Source organism: Aethina tumida, chromosome 1 (genome assembly GCF_024364675.1).
Source record: "Aethina tumida isolate Nest 87 chromosome 1, icAetTumi1.1, whole genome shotgun sequence".
In the NCBI taxonomy this organism is placed as follows: domain Eukaryota; kingdom Metazoa; phylum Arthropoda; class Insecta; order Coleoptera; family Nitidulidae; genus Aethina; species Aethina tumida.
Window position 1 is genome coordinate 74,379,568 of NC_065435.1, and position 12,530 is coordinate 74,392,097.

Consider the following 12,530-nt stretch of genomic DNA (forward strand, 5'->3'; position numbering starts at 1 on the left):
TTGCTTCGGGAAACATTATTATTTGCGGTTCGTATCGTGTTACGCCACTCGATTATTGGAAATCTCTCCTCACGTTTTTTCTCCATAAAATACACGATTTGATGTAGCTCTTAAATAAATTATTTGTACTTACTTAATGTTGTAATATTAAAATTACAAAAATATAATATAATTATGTTGCGTTTTCTTTGAAAGAGGTTATAATAGACCGAATTGTAAAATTCACTGCGCCTTTTTTGAAGTAGATAATTCGAATTTTCTATATTAAATAGGTTTAAAAATATTGTCAATGTATTATATTTTAACCGGTAATATTATTTGAATAGCTCTAGACGTTCAGAATTATAAATTTATTTTACTTTTTATATATTTAATAGACAAAAATATACATTCCATTTCTTGTAAAATTTTTATTTCCAAATAAGGCATTAAATAGATTTGAACAATTTATTGTTAATTTATCTGTTGATTAATATGTCTCAAAGAAGACTTTCTTCTAAAGATTTTACCTTCGTAATTGCAACTTTGGGACATGTTAGTCTGAGTCAACAACAAGTAATCCAAATGTATAATGTCTCATAAAATGTAATAAGTTATGCTTGGAATTGCTTTCGGCAAACTAGTAGTGCCAATATAAGACATAGTAGACGAAATCCCACATTCTCTGTATTCAGCCTTCGTGCAGACGTTGGTATCACTGTTAAGTCTGTCTACTATCTGAAGTTTACAGAAAGCTGGTGAGAGTGCCAGAAGACGTTTCCGATACTCTATGCCCGGACAGGGCCTTTTAGTCACTGGAAATCCTGCACTGCCCCCGCTTTCCATTAGAAATAAGTCTTTGAAATATTCTTCCCTCTCTAATCCAAATAATAATAATAAAAATTGTGTTGCATGCAGAGCATAGGTCGACGATCATCGTCTATGAACTGTTGTCAAATAGCTAAATTGTTTGTTGAGTCTAGGTACATATTATTTAATAGACAAAAATATACATTCTATTTCTTGTAAAATTTTTATTTCCAAATAAGGCATTAAATAGATTTGAACAATTTATTGTTAATTTATCTGTTGATTAATATGTCTCAAAGAAGACTTTCTTCTAAAGATTTTACCTTCGTAATTGCAACTTTGGGACATGTTAGTCTGCGTCAACAACAAGTAATCCAAATGTATAATGTCTCATAAAATGTAATAAGTTATGCTTGGAATTGTTTTCGGCAAACTAGTAATGCCAATATAAGACATAGTAGACGAAATCCCACATTCTCTGTATTCAGCCTTCGTGCAGACGTTGGTATCACTGATAAGTCTGTCTACTATCTGAAGTTTACAGAAAGCTGGTGAGAGTGCCAGAAGACGTTTCCGATACTCTATGCCCGGATAGGGCCTTTTAGTCACTAGAAATCCTGCACTGCCCCCGCTTTCCATTAGGAGTAAGTCTTTGAAATATTCTTCCCTCTCTAATCCAAATAATAATAATAAAAATTGTGTTGCACGCAGAGCATAGGTCAACGACCATGGTCTATGAACTACTGTCAAAGGTTGTTATTCAGTGTTGTTATTCAACCAATTATTATTCCATTTACTCAAGAATTTCGGCCAGATTTCCTTTTGGTAGACAACAAAGCTCGATTTCATTCTTCAAGACTTATAATTGGCGTTACAAAATCATGACGACACAAGGATGCAGTAATCCTCGCGTGATTGATCCACAGGTCGTCTTTTCTTCTCTAAGAGATATTCCAACTTATGGGGTTGGTAGTTTCAAGTGTAAATTTGTCTTGAAGACGATTCCCCACGTGTACAATTGTAATGCAGTCGGATGAACGCAGGGATTATTGCATCCGTGTGATGTCATGATTTTGTAATGCTAGACTTCGTGCAGACGTTGGTAACACTGCTAAGTCTGTCTACTATCTGAAGTTTGCAGGAAGCTGGTGAGAGTGCCAGAAGACGTTTCCGATACTCTATGCCCGGAGAGACCTTTTTGGTACCTAGAAATCCGACAGTGTCCCCGCTTTCCCTCAGGAGTAAGTCTTTGAAATATTCTTCCCCCTCTAATTCAAATAATAATAATAAAAATTGTGTTGCACGCAGAGCATAGGTCAACGACCATGGTCTATGAACTGCTGTCAAATGGCTAAATTGTTTATTGAGTCTAGGGACATATTATTTAATAGACAAAAATATACATTCCATTTCTTACAAAATTTGTATTTTCAAATAACGCATTAAGTAGATTTGAACAATTTATTGTTAATTTATCTGTTGATTAATATGACTCAAAGAAGACTTTCTTCTAAAGATTTTACCTTCGTAATTGCAACTTTGGGACATGTTAGTCTGAGTCAACAACAAGTAATCCAAATGTATAATGTCTCATAAAATGTAATAAGTCATGCTTTGAATTGTTTTCGGCAAACTAGTAATACCAATATACGATATAGTAGACTAAATCGCACATTCTCTATATCCAAATTTCGTGCAGACGTAGGTATCACTGTTAAGTTTGTCTACTACCTGAAGTTTGCACAAAGCTGATTAGAGTGCCAAAAAACGTTTCCGATACTCTATGCCTGGAGAAGGCTATTTAATCGCTAGAAATCCGATAGTGCACCCGCATTCCATTAGGAGTAAGTCTTTGAAATATTCTTCCCTCTCTAATCCAAATAATAATAATAAAAATTGTGTTGCACGCAGAGCATAGGTCAACGACCATGGTCTATGAACTACTGTCAAAGGTTGTTATTCAGTGTTGTTATTCAACCAATTATTATTCCATTTACTCAAGAATTTCGGCCAGATTTCCTTTTGGTAGACAACAAAGCTCGATTTCATTCTTCAAGACTTATAATTGGCGTTACAAAATCATGACGACACAAGGATGCAGTAATCCTCGCGTGATTGATCCACAGGTCGTCTTTTCTTCTCTAAGAGATATTCCAACTTATGGGGTTGGTAGTTTCAAGTGTAAATTGGTCTTGAAGACGATTCCCCACGTGTACAATTGTAATGCAGTCGGATGAACGCAGGGATTATTGCATCCGTGTGATGTCATGATTTTGTAATGCTAGACTTCGTGCAGGCGTTGGTAACACTGCTAAGTCTGTCTACTATCTGAAGTTTGCAGGAAGCTGGTGAGAGTGCCAGAAGACGTTTCCGATACTCTATGCCCGGAGAGACCTTTTTGGTACCTAGAAATCCGACAGTGCCCCGCTTTCCATCAGGAGTAAGTCTTTGAAATATTCTTCCCTCTCTAATTCAAATAATAATAATAAAAATTGTGTTGCACGCAGAGCATAGGTCAACGACCATGGTCTATGAACTGCTGTCAAATGGCTAAATTGTTTATTGAGTCTAGGTACATATTATTTAATAGACGAAAATATACATTTCATTTCTTACAAAATCTGTGTTTCCAAATAACGCATTAAGTAGATTTGAACAATTTATTGTTAATTTATCTGTTGATTAATATAACTCAAAGAAGACTTTCTTCTAAAGATTTTACCTTCGTAATTGCAACTTTGGGACATGTTAGTCTGAGTCAACAACAAGTAATCCAAATGTATAATGTCTCATAAAATGTAATAAGTCATGCTTTGAATTGTTTTCGGCAAACTAGTAATACCAATATACGATATAGTAGACTAAATCGCACATTCTCTATATCCAAATTTCGTGCAGACGTTGGTATCACTGTTAAGTCTGTCTACTATCTGAAGTTTGCACAAAGTTAATGAGAGTGCCAAAAAACGTTTCCGATACTCTATGCCCGGAGAGGGCTATTTAATCGCTAGAAATCCGATAGTGCACCCGCTTTCCATCAGGAGTAAGTCTTTGAAACATTCTTCCTCTCTAATCCAAATAATAATAATAAAAATTGTGTTGTACGCAGAGCATAGGTCAACGACCATGGTCTATGAACTGCTGTCAAAGGTTGTTATTCAGCGATGTTATTCAACCAATTATTATTCCATTTACTCAAGAATTTCGACCAGATATCCTTTTGGTAGACGACAAAGCTCGATTTCATTCTTCAAGACTTATAATTGGCGTTACAAAATCATGACGACACAAGGATGCAGTAATCCTCGCGTGATTGATCCACAGGTCGTCTTTTCTTCTCTAAGAGATATTCCAACTTATGGGGTTGGTAGTTTCAAGTGTAAATTTGTCTTGAAGACGATTCCCCACGTGTACAATTGTAATGCAGTCGGATGAACGCAGGGATTATTGCATCCGTGTGATGTCATGATTTTGTAATGCTAGACTTCGTGCAGACGTTGGTAACACTGCTAAGTCTGTCTATTATCTGAAGTTTACAGGATGCTGGTGAGAGTGCCAGAAGACGTTTCCGATACTCTATGCCCGGAGAGACCTTTTTGGTACCTAGAAATCCGACAGTGTCCTCACTTTCCATCAGGAGTAAGTCTTTGAAATATTCTTCCCTCTCTAATTCAAATAATAATAATAAAAATTGTGTTGCACGCAGAGCATAGGTCAACGACCATGGTCTATGAACTGCTGTCAAATGGCTAAATTGTTTATTGTGTCTAGGGACATATTATTTAATATACAAAAATATACATTCCATTTCTTACAAAATTTGTATTTTCAAATAACGCATTAAGCAGATTTGAACAATTTATTGTTAATTTATCTGTTGATTAATATGTCTCAGAGAAGCCATTCTTCTAAAGATTTTGCCTTTGTAATTACAACTTTGAAACATGTTAGCTTGAGACTACAATAACTAATCCAAATGTATAATGTCTCATAAAATGTAATAAGTCATGCTTTGAATTGTTTTCGGCAAACTAGTAATACCAATATACGACATAGTAGACTAAATCGCACATTCTCTGTATCCAGACTTCGTGCAGACGTTGGTATCACTGATAAGTCTGTCTACTATCTGAAGTTTGCAGGATGCTGGTGAGAGTGCCAGAAGACGTTTCCGATACTCTATGCCCGGAGAGACCTTTTTGGTACCTAGAAATCCGACAGTGTCCCCGCTTTCCCTCAGGAGTAAGTCTTTGAAATATTCTTCCCCCTCTAATTCAAATAATAATAATAAAAATTGTGTTGCACGCAGAGCATAGGTCAACGACCATGGTCTATGAACTGCTGTCAAATGGCTAAATTGTTTATTGAGTCTAGGGACATATTATTTAATAGACAAAAATATACATTCCATTTCTTACAAAATTTGTATTTCCAAATAACGCATTAAGCAGATTTGAACAATTTATTGTTAATTTATCTGTTGATTAATATGTCTCAGAGAAGCCATTCTTCTAAAGATTTTGCCTTTGTAATTACAACTTTGAAACATGTTAGCTTGAGACTACAATAACTAATCCAAATGTATAATGTCTCATAAAATGTAATAAGTCATGCTTTGAATTGTTTTCGGCAAACTAGTAATACCAATATACGACATAGTAGACTAAATCGCACATTCTCTGTATCCAGACTTCGTGCAGACGTTGGTATCACTGATAAGTCTGTCTACTATCTGAAGTTTGCAGGATGCTGGTGAGAGTGCCAGAAGACGTTTCCGATACTCTATGCCCGGAGAGACCTTTTTGGTACCTAGAAATCCGACAGTGTCCCCGCTTTCCCTCAGGAGTAAGTCTTTGAAATATTCTTCCCCCTCTAATTCAAATAATAATAATAAAAATTGTGTTGCACGCAGAGCATAGGTCAACGACCATGGTCTATGAACTGCTGTCAAATGGCTAAATTGTTTATTGAGTCTAGGGACATATTATTTAATAGACAAAAATATACATTCCATTTCTTACAAAATTTGTATTTCCAAATAACGCATTAAGCAGATTTGAACAATTTATTGTTAATTTATCTGTTGATTAATATGTCTCAGAGAAGCCATTCTTCTAAAGATTTTGCCTTTGTAATTACAACTTTGAAACATGTTAGCTTGAGACTACAATAACTAATCCAAATGTATAATGTCTCATAAAATGTAATAAGTCATGCTTTGAATTGTTTTCGGCAAACTAGTAATACCAATATACGACATAGTAGACTAAATCGCACATTCTCCGTATCCAGACTTCGTGCAGACGTTGGTATCACTGTTAAGTCTGTCTACTATCTGAAGTTTGCAGGAAGCCGGTGGGAGTGCCAGAAGACGTTTCCGATACTCTATGCTCGGAGAGAGCTTTTTAGTCTCTAGAAATCCGACAGTGCCCCCGTTTTCCATCAGAAGTATGTCTTTGAAATATTCTTCCCTCTCTAATCCAAATAATAATAATAAAAATTGTGTTGCACGCAGAGCATAGGTCAACGATTATTGTCTATGAACTGCTGTCAAATGGCGAAATTGTTTGGTGTGTCTAGGTACATATTTACTCAACACATAGACATATGTAAGATATTATGAGCAAAATATGGCTCCAACTGTTGTGTTTGGAGTGTGTGTAGAAACACGCAGGGAATTGTTCATATAAAATCGAGAAAATTATGAATGATCGACGACTTTGTCTTCAATACAAATTTACACTTGAAATCACTAGTTCCAAAATTTGGAATAGCTCTTAGAGAAGAAAGGACGATCTGTGGATCAAGAATTAATTTGTTCACTAATTTTGGATTTGACAACCAAGTACTGATTAGTAAAATATAGGGTTAATATTCAGGTTTTTAATTTAACATATTTAATTTTAATTTATTAATTTCCCAATTAATTAGGTGATAGTTGTGTTGCGGATTTAACAGTTCTGTTGTTGACTTAATTTTGTTTAATTTTTTCCGGAAATTACATTGTTTATAAAAACTTCTTTTTGATAATATATTCGTAACTGTGTGTTTATACGTCATGTGAAGTATTTAAATTAACTGAAATATCGAAAATAATTAAAACATATAAAATATTATAATTTTTAAATGATAATTCAGTTGTGGTAACTCATTCAAATATACCTTACGTATATATATATATATATATATATATATATATATATATATATTGTAATGACTTAAATTTGTCAGGACTGGACGAGTGGGTTATTAAGGAAATAAAAACAATAATCCAAAATGGAATAAATCAAACACCGGCCGCAGTAACAACAAACAAGTTAAGGATAACGTTACGTGATCTACAGCCAGTGGCCTATAAACCCCGTCATTGCGAAAGATTAAGAAGTGAAGCAAATAATAAAAGAGCAAATTCAGAGCGGAATAATACGACAAAGGCAATCTCCTTATGTAAGCCCAATAGTCCTTGTCAAAAAGAAAAACGAAGATACAAGGTTATGTGTAGATTATTGTGACGTAAATAAAAAAAGTGTTATCAAAGTGTCATCGATAAAACCCATTGGACCACTTAAAGACGATATTGCGTTTGTTTACGTTGATGATGTGTTATGCCCTGCTCGAACCATTCAAGAAGGCTGTTGGTGATAAAGTAGTTGTTGAAAATGTCAGTTGTCGAATGGAGGAAAGTTAAAACCAAAGTATCACGAACCCTTTGAAGTAACACATTGTTTACCTAATGAGAGGTACGCACTCAGAAGAAGTGGCTGCCAAGGTAGAACTACAGTTACGAATCTGACCAGATATGGAAATTCTACAAGGTATGAACAGATTTATTGGATAAGATTGATGTGTAAAAAGGACAAGAAGAAATTGAAACTACGAAGTCTAAAAAACGCTATTCCAGCTCGAGTGACAGTAAAGCAAAATACTCGTCGAGGAGTAAGAAAGAACGTGGTAGTAGTATCGAAGTTGGTAAGAAGATATCTTCTAGGAAGAAACGAGACAGCAGCGACGAAAGGTCGAGCAGGAAGCGAGGCAAAGTTCGGACTCGAGGAGGTACGAGACCGCGTATATCAACGTCTTGATCTAGAAGGAGGCGGAAAAAGTGATCAAAGAGGCTCCTTCGGTTACCATCATTTCCGGGCGGGTGCATAAGAGTCCAGTGAACGGCCAGAATTATGGGGAATAGTCGAAAGATGAGAAGTGTCAGTTTTATTTTCACACTGTCCTAACTCCGAAAACTGTTACAATATGTATAAGGTGTTTCACAACTTACCCGAAAAATTTTAACCACATACTCACTGAAGTGTATTTAAAAAAATATATGATAAATCGACTACATGAATTCTACTTAAATTATCATTTAAAAATTATAATATTTTATATATTTTAAATATTTTAGACATTTCAAAATCAGAATACTAATGCAATTCAATGCAATACTAATATTGCAACAAATATATAATCAAATCAAGTTTTAATAAACAATGTAATTTCCTGCATAAATTAAACAAAATTACGTCAACAACAGAAGTATTAAATCTACAACAAAACTATCACCTAATTAATTAGGAAATTAATAAACCAATATTAAATATGTAAAATTAAAAAACTGAATATTAACCAGTATATTATAGTAATTTTACAGCTCAAAACTACCCGCCCCAAAATTTGGAATAGCTCTTAGAGAAGAAAGGATGAGCTGTAAAATTAATAAATTTGTCTTGAAGACGATTCTACACGTGTACAATTATAATGCAGTCGGGTGAACGCGGAGATTACTGTATTCTTGTGATGTCATGATTTTGTTAACGCTAATTATAAGTCTTGGAGGATGAGGTCGGACTTTGTCGTTTACCAAAACGAAATCTGGTCAAAATTCATGAGAAAATGGAATAATAATTGGTTGAATAACCAAGTCGAGATATCGTCGATCATTCATAGTTCACAATTCCGTGCGTGTCTCTACACACACACACACACTGTTACGGAACCACCTCCAGACACAACAGTTGGAGCCATGTTTTGCTCATAATATCTCACATATATCTATGTGTTGAGTCAATATGTACCTAGACACAACAAACAATTTTACCATTTGACTGCGGTTCATAGACGATGACCGTTAACCCATGCTCTGCACACAATTTTTATTATTAATATTTGGAATAGAGAAGGAAAAATATTTGAAAGACTCACTGCTGATGAAAAGCGGGGCAGTGTCGTATTTCTAGTGACTAAAAAACTCTCCGGGCATAGAATATCGGAAACGTCTTCTGGCTCTATCATCAGCTTTGTGCAACCTTTAGATAGTAGACAGTGATACCAACGTCTGCACGAAGTTTGGATACAGAGAATGTGCGATTTCGTCTACTATGTCTTATATTGACATTATTAGTTTGCCGAAAACAATTCCAAGCATGACTTATTTTATTTTATGAGACATTATATATTTGGACTCCTTGTTGGCTAACATGTACCAATGTTGCAATTACAGAGGTAAAATCTTTAGAGGAAAGTCTTCTTAGAGAAATTATGAATGATCAACGATATCACGACTTGGTTGGTCATCCAATTATTATTCCATTTGCTCAAGAATTTCGACCAGATTTCGTTTCGGTAGATGTAAAAGTCTGACCTCATCTTCCAAGACGTATAACTAACGTTACAAAATCATGACGTCACAAGGCTCCAGTAATCCCCGCGTTCACCCGACAATTTACACCTCTTCAATACAAATTTACACTTGAAACCACTAGCCCCAAAATTTGGAATAGCTCTTAGAGAAGAAAGGACGACCTGTGGATCAAAAATTTATTTGTACACTAATTTTGGGCTTGACAACCAAGTACTGATTAGTAAAATATAGCAGTTAATATTCAGGTTTTTAATTTTACGTATTTAATTTTGATTTATTAATTTCCCAATTAATTAGGTAATAATTTTGTTGCGGATTTAATAGTTCTGTTACGTTCTTGGCGTAATTTTGTTTAATTTATTCCGGAAATCACATTGTTTATAAAAACTTCATTTAATAATATATTTGTTGCAATATTAGTATTGCACTGAATTGCATTAGTATTCTGATTTTCGAAAGTGCAGTGTATATACATTATGTGAAATATTTAAATTAATTGAAATATTGAAAATATTTCAAATGTACAAAATATTATAATTTTTAAATGATAATTTAAGTGGAAATGAATATCATTTGTGGTAACTCACTCATATATATATATATATATATATATATATATATATATATATATACAACTTATCCGAAAAATTTTAAGCACATACTCACTGTTGCATAATGTCCTTTAAAAAATATGATAAATCGACAACTTAAATTCCACTTAGATTATGATTTAAAAATTATAATATTTTATATTTTAAATATTTTCGACATTTCTGTTAATTTAAATATTTCACATAACGTATATACACTACTCCATATTTCGAAAATCAGAATACTAATGCAATTCAATGCAATACTAATATGAAATTAAATATATAATTAAATCAAGTTTTAATAAACAACGTAATTTCCTGCATAAATTAAACAAAATTATGTCAACAACAGAACTATGAAATCCGCAACAAAACTATCACCTAATTAATTGGGAAAATAAATATTAAACAGTATATTTTACTAATTTTACAGCTGATCCTTTCTTCTCTAAGAGCTATTCCAAATTTTCGGGCTGGTAGTTTTAAGTGTAAATTTGTCTTGGAGATGATTCCACATGTGTAAAATTGTAATGCAGTCGGGTGAACGTGGGCATTATTGCATCTTTGTGATGTCATGATTTTGTGAACGTTAATTATAAGTCTTGGAGGGTGAGGTCGGGATTTGTCGTTTACCAAAACGAAATCTGGTCGAAGTTCTTGAGAAAAAGGAATAATAACTGGTTGAATAACCAAGTCAAGATATCGTCGATCATTCATAGTTCACAATTCCGTGCGTGTCTCTACACACACACACTCTGATGCAGAACTATGCTTTGCTCATAATATCTCACATATGTCTATGTGTGAGTCAATATGTACCTAGACTCAATAAACAATTTCGCCATTTGACTGCAGTTCATAGACGATGACCGTTGACCCATGCCCATGACCCATCCATTATTATTTGGATTAGAGAGGGAAGAATATTTCATAGACTCGCTCCTGATGGAAAGCGGAGGCAGTGTCGACTTTCTAGCGACTAAAAAACCCTCTCCGGGCATAGAGTATCGGAAACGTCTTCTGACTCTATCACCAGGTTTTTGCGACCTTCAGATAGTAGACAGACTTAACAGTGATACAAACGTGTGCACGACGGCTGGGTATAGAGCATGTGCGATATCGTCCACTATGTCGTATATTGGCATTATATTTGCCGAAAACAATTCCAAGCATAACTTATTACATTTTATGAGACATTATACATTTGGACTTATTGACTCAGACTAACATGTACCAAGTTGCAATTACAAAGGTAATGTCTTTAGAAGAAAGTCTTCTTTGAGGCATATTAATCAACGGATAAATTGACTATAAATTTTTCAAATCTATAAAAACACAAAATGAATTTAGGAACGGTTGTTGAACATTTTTTGCGCAATTTTTTTCCTACCATTTTAATGTATATTAAATTCATATAATACAGACCCAGTTCAGTATTCAATTAACTTTTCCAATATTTAATGGACTCTTACATTAATTTCTAATGCCTTTTGTGTGATGGCGTGACAATTTTAGTGATTCAAGTAATTTTATAGAGGATGAATTATTTATCTAAAAGAGATAAGAATTTAGTTAGTGAAAATTGACAATCAAATGAATCTGATTCGAGGGACTGTTTATAATTGTAGTGGAGAGTATGGTCCGAAGAAGCCACCGAACGACATGCGAGAGGTTCGGGAAAACGTCGAGCTAGAAGCGAACAATAAAACCGATGTCTTAATTCAACTATATATTTACGAAGATGATCACTTGTGCAATTGCTAACTTGTAGTTTACTGAAGAAGGACGGCGACCACGAGAATTGTTTATCGTAAAATCCTGTTTTTTGAGCTTCTTTTATAGTTCCAGTGTGTACTTCCTTTCACGTTATAGCATCATCATCAAAGACTCAAGTGGTGTGGAGAACAACAGCTTTGAGATGTGAAACACAATGATGGTCGGGTACGTGTCATGAGACACCGCAGAGAAAGCCGAAATCTATATCTTTTGTGCCGTGGTTTGTACATTGAACAACTGGAGTGTAGTTTGAGGTGCCGTTGCGTATGATAGTAGATTACTTTTAATTGTCATTAGAGGTAATTTGATCGTCCAACGATATATTCAGGAAGGTATTGAACTCAATTTGTTGCTTTATCACAGGACTCTTCAAAATCCAATTTTTCAACAGGATTATGACCCACCTAATATTACGAGGGTTTGGAATGTTTCTGTTCCTCCGACATAAATTTGTTGCCATGGCCACCAAAATCTCCGGACTTATCGCTGATTGAACACCCGTGAGGCATCACAGACAGAAGAGTTGGAAATTGAGCCCTCGCCCCCTCTACAGACGTTGGTAAACTGTTTTTAGTATTTTGAAGAGGTTATATTGAATGAGGTTTATTAAGACGAAATTGGATTCCTTATAAAATTGATTACAATTTTTATTCATTTACTACTCTTTAATTCGTCAAATTTATGCTATTTAATCTCAAAATATAAATATAATACAAAAAAAGAATAAATAAATATAA

General features: G+C 34.3%; 1 long non-coding RNA gene across 3 annotated transcripts; it reads left to right on the forward strand.

The window, feature by feature from the left end:
- Nucleotides 1-2,003: 2,003 nt before the first annotated feature.
- On the forward strand, nucleotides 2,004-11,717 carry LOC126264233 (uncharacterized). Of its 3 annotated transcripts, none has more exons than XR_007546995.1 (3): nucleotides 2,004-2,030; nucleotides 11,553-11,588; nucleotides 11,646-11,717. It is a non-coding gene; the product is annotated as an uncharacterized LOC126264233 (long non-coding RNA). The 3 variants fall into 3 exon arrangements; XR_007546996.1 differs by lacking the exon at nucleotides 2,004-2,030 and adding an exon at nucleotides 5,005-5,031; XR_007546997.1 differs by lacking the exon at nucleotides 2,004-2,030 and adding an exon at nucleotides 5,608-5,634.
- The last annotated feature ends 813 nt before the right edge of the window (nucleotides 11,718-12,530 follow it).